Raw genomic sequence first — 11681 nt, 5'->3', positions numbered from 1 at the left:
GAGGTTTTCTTACTGCTGCTGAGTCTAAAGGCCCTGACACATCATGAGTGTCTCTGGCTGATTAGCACTTATAGTTTTTCTGTTGTGTCTGGCTCCATTAGCATAGTATGCCCTTATCGGTGGCTGATTCATCATGTTGAACCGGGTTTGAAGGAGTCTGTCTGTTGACTGTCTGTTAAGCATGGCAAACTGTATGTTTAGCTTCTCCTTTTTCCTCAATTCCGCCTTTTCTTTCATCTTTCAGATGCAAAAGTCCAAGGCCTGACAGCAACAACCTAAGCAAAGCATACCAGTGCCGTCACCTTGTTCTCTCCACATTCTTCACGTATATCTCTACTAAATAAAGGCAAAAATTACAAAACAGCAGAGCTTATGTAGTGCAGCTCATCTGCTCCACAGGTGCATGAACTTACAATGAGAAGACTGTGTTGTGTTTTTGCAATATGAAAAAATGCAAATAAAAAACGTAAATATCAGAGTTTTTCAACTGTGGATATTTATTCCATTTTCGTGTGGAAAACCTCATACAAATTCTTTGCCCATTGCGACGTGTTCACTTCTTTGTTTTCATCAATTACTGCCGATTCTGAGAAGTGAAAGATCAAACAAACTTTAGGGTGTATTATTGATCTTCAGGCTGTTTCATGTTATCAACTTGCTCTGTGTGCTGCCTAATGGAGCCTGTGTTCTGCATATAGTTCCCGAAATGAAAGACCTGCCATTAAGGAAACTCTCATTCTAGAGGCACTACAGTGAAGCCAGGCTGGATTTGTTCTCACATGTAGATGACAACAGAGGCTTGCCTAACCTCAAGGCTTCTTCCACTTAGACTAGCACTGCAGACCTTCTCCGGTGTGCCAGAGCGCATGAGAGACTGTGAGAAAAGCACAGGGCAAGGGAGAGCACAGCTACCAACCCCTTCTCCAGATCACATGGATTTTGGAGTATGAACATTCAGCCTGCAAGTGGACAACCTAAGACACAGATTACAGTAGATGGGAGGGTTTTTCCATGAGGACAGGAATATTTTAACGCTTGTGATTTGAACATAACCACAAATCTCCCTCTGCTGGCCGCCTGGGGAACTACCAGTTTCATACACAAGTGAGTCAACAAAATGGCTGACCTGCATAATGCTGTATGATGTCAGAAGACTGCTAAAAACTACAGACCATATGTTGTTCACTAATGTGATGGATGTGATTTTTAAGAGGCTAGAGAAAAAAGATCTGTCCTCGTGTTGCTGTGGCCTGAAATCATACTGAAAAAAAAACCATAAAAAAATAGAAATACATTTTGAAAAATCCTATTATTTGCAGAAAATTACCTTTCCAGATTGCCACACTAGCTGCGTTGGTGCTCTCCCAATAATCGAGAGCGTCTTCTTGTCTCATGTGTGCCATTTTAAACACTTTTTCAAATCACTATATGACACGCAAACCACTCTAGGTCACTCACATGTACAGGGCAACTCAAACACACCCACACACCTGTGATGCATAACCTGCAAACATACAATAACACCATTGTCTGTAGTGAACAGACAATTTTTCAGACTGTTGTTCACCTGACTCCTCCTCCACCATATAATCCCTCCCCCTCAACCCCGCAGTCTCTGCCTGTGGTGGACAAATCACACCCCCCTCCCTTCTCATGCTAATGTTCTGCTCCCTGTTGTCTCCTACTTCCAACCGGCGGCTCTGTGAGGTCGTCTCAACCACACTGCAGTTTGGCTCCTCCGACCAGAGGTGCTGTTGCTCTGAAACGGGCTCGTGTAACCCCCTCGTGTAAGTCCTGGAGCTGTTCATACCTACCTTGCCGGCTTTAGCTGCCGACTTCAACACCTTCGCCAGCGGAGAGACTAACACTCTGAAGAAAGCTAAGGTTGAGACCGCGAAGGTTGGTCAACGCGACCGAGTCTGTCGACCAACCGCCACCGACGGCTGACGTATGAGGATTTTTGTGTGCACGAGAAGAGGAGGAGTCTATTCGTGAGCGAGAGCGGAGAGCGGTCGGCTGGGTCCGCGACTGCACAACTACACAGTTGTTTCGGCACTGTAGTTTTCCCGTTTTATGTTGAATCCGGTGGACTGACGATACCACATCCTGACCGCAACGGTTGTGCACAGCAGAGTCCGGAAGAATTCGACGGCGGCTGGAGGAGGAGGAGGAGACAGCCGGCGACAGACCGAAAATCGCGGGAACATCGCTAGGCGACGCGAAGAGTCGGTGAGTCGAGGTATTGCAGCTAGCATGCTAGCCGAGCAGCTCTCACTTACCATTATATGCAACACAAACAGATGATATGCTTCTTCGAATTTGGCCTTGTGAATACATAAACTTGATCATGAATTGTAAAAAATATTTATTTTTGTGTCTGGTACACAGGTAGCAGGTTTTACAGTGAGCCGTACAGGTTGGGACTGTAGCGGTCACTGAAAGTAACGTTAGCTAGTGCTGTCTACCATACTAGCTTAACTGATAATGTATTGTGCGGATTGATTTTTTTAATAATATTTTCCTTTTGTCCTTTAATGCAAATAAAAGTTTGTTGTGTTTTTTTTGTTTACAAAAAACTCACATTGCGAGTACTCCTCTAAAGCAATTGCTAATTTTCCAGTCGCGTTAGCTGCTTTTGTAAAATTGCTGAATTGCTAATGAACATTAGAACATGAATTCGATGATATTTTTATTTTAGTATCACGTCTTTTGGGGGTTTTTTCTCTCTTTTTTTCCATCTTTTCATATAGCTGATCATGTGGCATGACATTATTCTTATTGCTAAGCTAAAGCAACTCAGTTGAAGATCGCATGTGTACCAATACACATATGAGCAAACAGAAAAAGTGGCCCAGTTCTCTGTTGTTTCAAATATGAGATGCCCTCACACCACTCATACTGATACAAGTGATCAAATAAGTTTTATTATAATTCACTGAGTTCCCCATTTAGCAACTTTAAATACTCATTTGTGTCTTTGATATATGTGCACATCACTTAATTCCAAGTACTATACGGCAGAGCTGATGCTTTGGGGGAGGGGCAAAAAGGAAGACCAATTTTGATCAGAAGTTGTCTACCCTGAGATAATAAGTACTGTAGGTAGTCAAAAGATAATAAATTAGCTTGGCCGCTTTAATTATCGCCCTTGGTAGAGCTATAATAATGAGTTTTGGGCTCATTTTAAATATTTCCATAATTTAGTGAAGATCATGAGAGAGTCTCCCTAAACTGAAAACACTAAATTGGGGCCTCAGTAGCACAGAATACAAAAATGGGCTGTAGTGAAGAGGAAACTGCTGCATTCTCTACATTGTGCAGCCAAACCCCCCTCTTGGTATAAGGTGGTACAGTCCAGTAATTTTCCATGCACCACACTGTCCTAGGATGTGGGTGTGGCTTAATGTCAATGGTAATACAAGAGTTTAGCAGTTTTTCCTTTTGCCTTGTGAGTTTCTAAGAGAGAAATACATTTTCATCTCTTTTATTTAGATCAAGGGATGCACAGACATGTGACCAATTGAGTGTTTGCTGTGTGAACCTGAGAGCCAAAAGTCAGCCACAGATTGGAGAATTTGGCAGTCTACACAATTGCAGCGTTATGATATTCATGATGTTTTTTAAAACAAGTCAGTCAAATTAATCCACACAAAGTCAGCTGTTTCTGCTTTGCATTTACCTTTTGGGAACATGGTACTGCCCCGTTTCTAGTTACACCTCCCCCACTTCACCCAGTGGCAGTGCTCACATGGTGCACTTGTAATTCATTACACAGTCTGTTTTTTTCTGCTGAGGAGGAACCAGCCTTGAAAGGCTCCACCTACATTTTTCAAAAGCTTTCCTGTTGATGTTAGGAGTCGCAAAATTTGTTTACCTCTCATCCAATAAACTCAATGAGAATTTCCTATTAATCATACAGCTTCGTTAATTTGCAGTGCTAGCAACATTCAGATTTATTTTAAATGAGAATGAGGAAAAATTAAGGTTCTGCTTGGTTCTGGTTTAAAACTGAGACCTCCAGATGTCCTTCATATTGGAGAAAAAGAGTTTATGTGCCTAGCGGTGGCACTTTTCTCAGTCATGGTCTAAACTGATTTGTTGCCAAATCAATGTCAGTGCTGTTCAGCTGTTGGTCCATGATCCACCGTAAGTCCAAGGACACCCTACCTAAAGAAGATTTTTGCCTCTGTATGATCAGTTATACATGTCTGTGGTGAAATCAGATGCATAATTGAGATGCATGCGAATCTTAAGGGAACAAATGGTTGTCTGGCCTGATGTTCTGTCACTTTTATGATTCAAAAGCATGCCATGGATGAGAAATCAGCCATTTCATATTAATATGTATACACCAACATAAGGCAACCTGTGGACATGCCATGTACATGACAGCTTTTCACTGTGCTTCACTGTTTCACAGCATTTGCAATATATGTAACAAACTGTAGCTGTACTTTTTGAATACCATGAGTATTAAGGCTCATTCTGTAATGTTGTTTGTTCATTAATTTCAAAGTGTGCATTATTTGCAACTTAAAAAACATGGTTAGCAGAGTTCCTGCAGAATGATAATGAAACAAACCCCAAATGAGTGTGAATGCAAGTATTGTAACAAAAAATAATTGATTTTTTTACTAGATAAATCTGAATTCAATTTACATACGGAATTGATTCCTTTGTAATGTTTAAAAAAAATCTGCAGTGTGCGTTTTCCCATCCCATCATAAATGAAGAGTTCTGCTTTATGTTAATACCTTTGTGCATGTAAATCACTACAGGAGTGATAGCAACTTTAAATTGTCTATTTTTCATTTTGACGATTAAAAGGTCCATACTTAAAATTTCTCTTTTGTTTCTCAGAGTTTTTCAAACCATACCTAGTCCATATGAACCGGTTTCAACCAGTTACAGCTGGTTTCTTTGCTTCAGGCGGAAAATCAGAGTGATAAGAAATTTGATCTTGGTCAATTCTCAAAATACCCCAGATTTGTTATTCATCGTTCATGTCCTGCCATGCAGATAATTAGAAAGGCATATTTTAGTATGTTGCATTTCACACATTGGCCATAATAAATTAATCAGGCCTACATATTTGTGTGTCTATTTTAAGGGGCCACTCTTACACTAATTCCATCCTTGTGATTTTTATGGACTTCACTAGTGTTTGCATGTAACACTGACAATTCCATCATGTTTGAAATAAACTGTTTTTTAGAGTGAGGTGGTGACAAGGGTAGATGTTTCAAATATACTGCGTGTTCAGGCTTGCACGTACACACACTTGTCTCCTCCCACTCGCATTGCCTTGTGCATTATGTGTCAGTGTGTCCGCTCCATTCATTTAGTCATGGCAACTCACTGCCTGAATTCTCAGTGCTAAGGCAATGTCCTCTGTGTAGTATTGCCTATTTAGCCCCTTTGTGATATGCATCTTTTTATCTGAGATGCCATTTTAATGTTTCACTAACATGTCTGGGTGCCCAAGATATGATGGCAATAGGGTTGGGCTATCCATTTCTGTTTCCACATCGTCCAATCATGTTTACTTGAGATCGCCGATTGGCAATCCAATAACCAGGGGGCAGTGGAAGCAGGCAGGAGTGTGGGGAGTTTGGCCATAGCACGTCAATAAAAATGCCAGCATGGGTGACTTAGTCCTAGTGTCAAAGAAAAACGTTATGTCTTTTATTTGGGGATATTATGGGTTTTACCCAGATGTCAAAGGTGAGCCTAATGATATTACACAACCTATCTAGAAGCAATTATATGGCTTTTTTTCAAGAGTATAAACATTTTACTTAAAACAGTGATGTCTCTTCTATGCAAACAAGGGCTCCCTTTTAATAGTTGTATGTCTGTGCTTGGTCCGACAATATCACAGCATCATGTTCCACTCCATGGATCCATGGACAAGAGATGCCTGCTGAGTCACACGAGAAACTTATCTAAATGCACAGAAGGGTGCAGAGTCTAGAGATGATTTGCTAACATTGTAGTTCTGATAATAAGTGTATGAAGGAAAAAACAGTCCTCAGTCATCCCTTCAATTGTCAGTATATGATCCAGTCGCTTCTTGGCACGATCTTGAGTGGTGATCTTATCAGGATGGATCTAGTAAGATGTCTGAGACATGTCTGAAGTAGTGTTGCTCGGTGTACTAATACCAGAAAGCTGTCACAATACCCTGATGTTAAAAGTGGTACTGTACCCCAATGTGTTAGTACTGGTACTTTAAGAATCACAGTGTTTTGAATAAGAGCTACATTTCCTAAGAGTCAATGTGCGACAAAATGGTTGCATATGTGTAATAAAGGGTGTGACCAAATCGTGCTGGTTCCCTGTGGAGCCCTGTACTCGAGTGCAATACTGGATTATGCAGGGCCTGCACATTAATATATTATTCCATTACTTTTCCTGAAGTAGGCTTTAGGCTTTTTCCATGCTGTCATTTCAACATCATTTCAAGATATTTAGGCAGGTGTTGTATTGACATCATACTTTTGTGATTCTGAATTTCCTTTAGATTAACATGAAGACCACAGCAGCATGAGATAAAACATGTACAGAAAAAAATGAATGTACATCCTCTTGTTCACGTCAATTTTTTGTTTCTTCTTATGGTGTAAGGGAAAAAGAATAAAACAAATCCTCATACAACCACAAGGTGGTAAGAGGGGGGTGTCAGTGTCAATGGGAGGGTGGTGGGAGTTGGAGGGGAGCTGCTGGGGGACAGAGTTCAGCAGGGTAAAAGCTCTGGGGAAGAAGCTGTTCCTGTGCCTGAACCTCCTACCAGGTGGTAGGGGGGCAAACAGTCCATGTTTGGGGTGGGAGCTGTCTCTGCCAATGCTGCGTGCCCTTCTTAGACAACGCTTGCGTTGGAGGTCTTTGATGGCAGTTAGCTGGGCATTGGTGATGTACTGGGTGGTTTCCACCACCTGTTGCAGGGCCTTCCGCTTGGAGACTGTGCAGCTGCCATACCATACTGAGATGCAGTTGATCAGGATGCTCTCAATGGTGCAGCGGTAGAAGTTAACTAGGATTTGGCGAGCCAGGTTAACTTTCTTCAGTCTCCTCAGGAAGTAGACGCGCTGTCCTTGGAGATGTGGACGTCCAGGAACTTGAAGCTGGTGACACGTTCAACCTCAGCGATATCGATATGAATGGGAGTGTGACTGAGCCTTTAGTTGTCCTGTAGTCCACAATGAGCTCCTTGGTCTTCTTGGTGTTGAGGGTCAAATTGTTGTTGATGCACCACATCACCAGCTGCTGAATCTCGTCCCTGTAGGCTGACTTACTGACCAGGCCTATCACCGTGGTGTCGTCTGCAAACTTGATGGAGTTGGACCCATGCACAGGTATGCAGTCATGTGTGAAGAGGGAGTAGAGGAGAGGGCTCAGCACACAGCCCTGTGGGACGCCGATGTTCAGGGTCAGGGTGGCGAAGGTGACTGGGGTCTGTTGGTCAGGAAATCCAGGGTCCAGTTGCAGAAGGAGGTGCTGATGCCGAGGTCACTGAGTTTGTTGGAGTGTGGTGTCCGCTCCCTCTGGCCATACTTTAGCAGTCCTCACTGATGGCTTCACACTTCTGATGAGTGGTGTGTACTTGGGAAGTAGGAACAATGACAGATGATCAGACTGTCCCAGGTGGGTGGCTTTGTAAGCCTCAGGGATGTTTGTATAAGCATGGTCCAGGTGACTCAGTAGAGTGTATGGCCCCCACTTGCCTGTATGCACCGCTGACAACGTCTGGTCATGCTCCTGATGAGTCGATGGATGGTGTTCCAGGGGATCTCCTCCCAGGCCTGGATCAGGGCATTGTTGGGCTCCTGGACAGTCTGTGGCGGTGCTTGGCGGCATCGGATGCACCAATACATAACTTCCCATAGGTGCACAATTGGATTTAGGTCAGGGGAATGTGAAGGCCAGTCAATGGCATCAGTGTCTTCGTCATCCAGGAACTGCCTACACATTCTGGCCACATGAGGCCGGGGATTGTCCTGCACCAGGAGGAACCCAGGGCCCACTGCACCAGCATAAGGTCTGACAGTCGTTCTGAGGATTTCATCCTGGTACCTAACAGCAGTCGGGGTACCATTGGCTATGACATGGAGGTCTGAGCAACCCTCCAAGGACATGCCTCCCCAGACCATCACTGACCCACTGCCAAACCAGTCAAGCTGAGTGATGTTACAGGCAACATCATGTTCACCACAGCGTCTCCAGACTCTTTGACGCTTGTCACATGTGCTCAGTGTGAACCTGGTCTCATCTGTGAAGATGATGCACCAGTGGCAGACCTGCCAATTCTGGTGTTATCTGGCGAATGCCAATTAAGCTGCACAGCGCTGGGCTGTGAGCACAGGTCCCACTATAGCATGTCGGGCCCCATGCCAACCTAATGGAGTCTATTTCTGACAACATGCAGATCAATAGCCTGCTGGAGGTCATTTTGTAGGGCTCTGGCAGTGCTCTTCCTGTTCCTCCTTGCACTGGTATCTCCTCCATGCTCTTGAGACTGTGCTGGGAAACACATCAAACCTTCTTGTGGCCACATGTATGGATGTGCCATTCTAGAGGAGCTGGACTACCTGTGCAACCTGACTGGGCCGCAGGTACCTCCTCAAGCTACCAGTAGTGACAAGGACACAAACAGAACTCAAAACTAGAGAGGAATCAGTCAGGAAGGATATTGTATTGCTTTTGCCTCTCTATTGCACCTGTTGTCATGTTCATTTGCACCAAAGCAGGTATAATTGAGTCACAATCACTTGTGCTTCTTAAATGGACAGATTGATATCACTGAGGTTTAACTGACTTGGTGTAACACTGTGATGATTAAGTGTTCCCTTGTTTTTTTGAGCAGTGTATAATGGAATTGTACACAAAAAAACAAAACATAGCACTGCTGCGCCTTGGGCTGCTGCACTGAAGACTGAGGATAGGGTTAGGTAAGGTTAGGTTTGGGTAGAAACGCAGTGCTCTCAGGGTAGCACTGCGAGGGGCACGGGCTCTCGGGGGCTGTGGGTTAGGTTAGGTATAGGGTTAGGAATAGGCAAATAGTGGTTATGGTTAGGTTTATGGTAAGGCTCCAGGAAATGAATGTAAGTCTATGTAATGTCCCCACAAGTGATAAAAACACAACATGCTTGTGTGTGTATGCGTGAAGAGATGATATGCGTGTATGGAAATTGCTTTACCATTTTGCGGTATATAAAATTTGTTTTGCTCTCTGTCTGAATACAGCTTGTGTGCAGATTTTTGTAGTTATGTCAATCTCTGTTTGTGGACGTGGTCATAAGGCTTAAGCATGCTTGAAACACAACTGCATCTAAAGGCAGTACTTGTTTCAAATGGCCAAACAAGCATCACATTGCCTCCCTGATCTCTCTCCAACATTGGCTTTTGCTGGTGTTTGTAATCTTGATGCTGAAGCTTATCTATTTGGAGTTGTAAGCAAGTTTAAGTTACCTGAACAAGCTATTTCAAGAGCTACCATACTTTGGAGAAAGATGCTGCTGGTGCAGGATGTTTCAGAAAACCGCTGAGGAAGAGTTGCAGGGGATGGCAGCAACCGCTTTTTTGGCTTGTAGTTCTGTCAAGTAGTCAAATGTTGCACTTAAGTATGGTAGTTCAGGGATGTCAGTTTTGGTAAATTTTGTTTTTGATGGCCTGGCAGCCATTAACCAGTAACTAACTGGTTAATTTTGCACTGAAGAACAACTGGACTGCAGCTCCTAGTCAAATGTGTCCTGGAAGATTTCAGTGTCCCGGACAAACTGGAGAAATTCAAGTTGGGATGCCCAGATCGATCAGCCACAGACCTTTATTGGCAGATATTCAGTAAAAATATGTGATTGGGGTCAATGCTGTCTAGTTGTTGACAGGGATCAATCAACACTCAAATTTCCCACGTGTTTACTTTTTAAGTACACCATAGGTACTCTGTTTTGCTAATACCCCACACAACTAAACTCACCATCCTGCAGCAAGTTACATCCTCCTGCCTGCCTGCATGTGGCACAAGATGACGGCGGGAGGGAGGGAGAGAGACTTCATTTCATCTTTCAGTTGTCCCTCTTGACTTACTGTAGGCTATTTGTGGCATTGCTTCATGGGAGTTCTATAAACCAACAAGATTGGTTTCATTGGGAAGAATGTAAGCTTAATCTTCAGGCAAATTTCCTTGTTGTCAGTCACGCAAAAGGCTTGTTGTCTCTCACTTGAAGTTACAACTCAGAGTACTATTAGAGTAGTAGTATCACACCCAATACCTGATACTGGTGTTGGTGCATTGCTATATTTTCTGTCAATGTGAAAAATTCTTGAGAAAGAGAGAAATGTCTTTGCCTCATTTTACATGCCCCAAGTGAGTTCACATCTGTTCACATCTATTTACGTTTTTTTTTTTTTTTTTTTACTGTTTGTGTATTCCATGGCACCATTTGCAGATTTTACTTCATATTCAGTCTGAATGCATTTTAAAGTCCTGGATGTACTCCAGAAGGACTGTGAAAAGCAGGGCAGATAGCAGACATATTTCTGTTTACAGTTCAATGTGTGGCTTTGTGTGTGATAGTGCTGTAATATTGCCGCCAATTGCCCAAAGACAGAGAGCAGGGTTTGGTTGTGTGACGGTATATACCGTATAACAATAGAAATGTGTCCATCAGCAGCGATTTGACAATAGCTTTTGCACTGCAGATGCTAATCCTCAAGCCTTAATTGATTCACAGTATATGCACTGATACCCTGCTACACAGCAAGTGAGTTTCTTGATGATATTGCATGGAATGTAGCTGCTTTATACTCTTGACTGTATATTGCTTTGCACTGTTTCATTGACATTGCAGGTAGCTCCAAGCACATGAAGCATTGATATCAATGCAAAAACAGTTATCAGTATGGATGAATCATCCTCCGCCTCATGAATGATCTACCCAGGTGCCACCACTCACCCAAACCAAATGGAGTATTTCCCGTGAGTGAGAATGCATCTGAAAGTGCAACTCTTGACAATGCCCGGACCTGATTCTACAGACATTGGAGTTCATCTGAAAAAGGCTTTAGTGTCTGTGCTATATATTTGGGACATGCAGTGCCATGTAACAATCCAGCTGCCTTGCAAGGTCTTGTAATGTGGGCAAGTGGGCAACAGGACTGCTTACCATGTTCTTGTGTGATGTGAGAGTGGCAGTTGGTGGTGATAATATACCACTATTGCATCTATGTCATTCATGTCTTTTCAACTGTGAAGCTTCCATTGGGGAAGAGTATGGTAATTTTAAACCACTGCATAATTGAATTTACATAAGAGTTCTATACCGTGATATATACCATTATCATGATAGAAAATTACATATCCCATGATTTTGGCCGTATCACCCGCCTCCAGGTTGGACATCGGAAGGAGCAATTCCCCTCATTTGCCTCCAGATGGGTGGCAGTATTCTGGACTAGCTCCAGGCAGTAGGTCAGGTGTCTCAAGCAGCAGCTCCCATTGACATTAGGAATATGTTGCATTAGTCCCTGGCTGGAGCTGACAAGAGCCTGCTTGAGTTCGTCAATAGATCACACCCAGTTTTCTGTCCAAGTTGAAATCACCATGATATTGTTATTGGTGATAGACTGATCTCAGCACAGACATTCTTCTGTCTTGAGGGAACAGAAGGTCAGTCTTGTAG

At 43.2% G+C, this 11681-nt stretch overlaps 1 protein-coding gene across 3 annotated transcripts in view; it reads left to right on the top strand.

The window, feature by feature from the left end:
- Positions 1–1658: 1658 nt before the first annotated feature.
- The window catches only part of atf7ip (activating transcription factor 7 interacting protein), a 30825-nt gene continuing 20802 nt past the window's right edge, over positions 1659–11681 (top strand). For 2 of the 3 annotated variants that reach the window (XM_076728389.1, XM_076728387.1), the window contains exon 1: positions 1659–2229. The gene's annotated coding sequence lies outside the window, so the exon portion shown is untranslated. Of the gene's footprint in view, positions 2240–11681 lie in introns of all 3 variants that reach the window. The other variant, XM_076728388.1, reaches the window with a different exon arrangement.

This window comes from Chaetodon auriga, chromosome 4 (assembly GCF_051107435.1).
Source record: "Chaetodon auriga isolate fChaAug3 chromosome 4, fChaAug3.hap1, whole genome shotgun sequence".
NCBI lineage: Eukaryota > Metazoa > Chordata > Actinopteri > Chaetodontiformes > Chaetodontidae > Chaetodon > Chaetodon auriga.
This window is presented reverse-complemented; position numbering and strand designations above follow the sequence as displayed.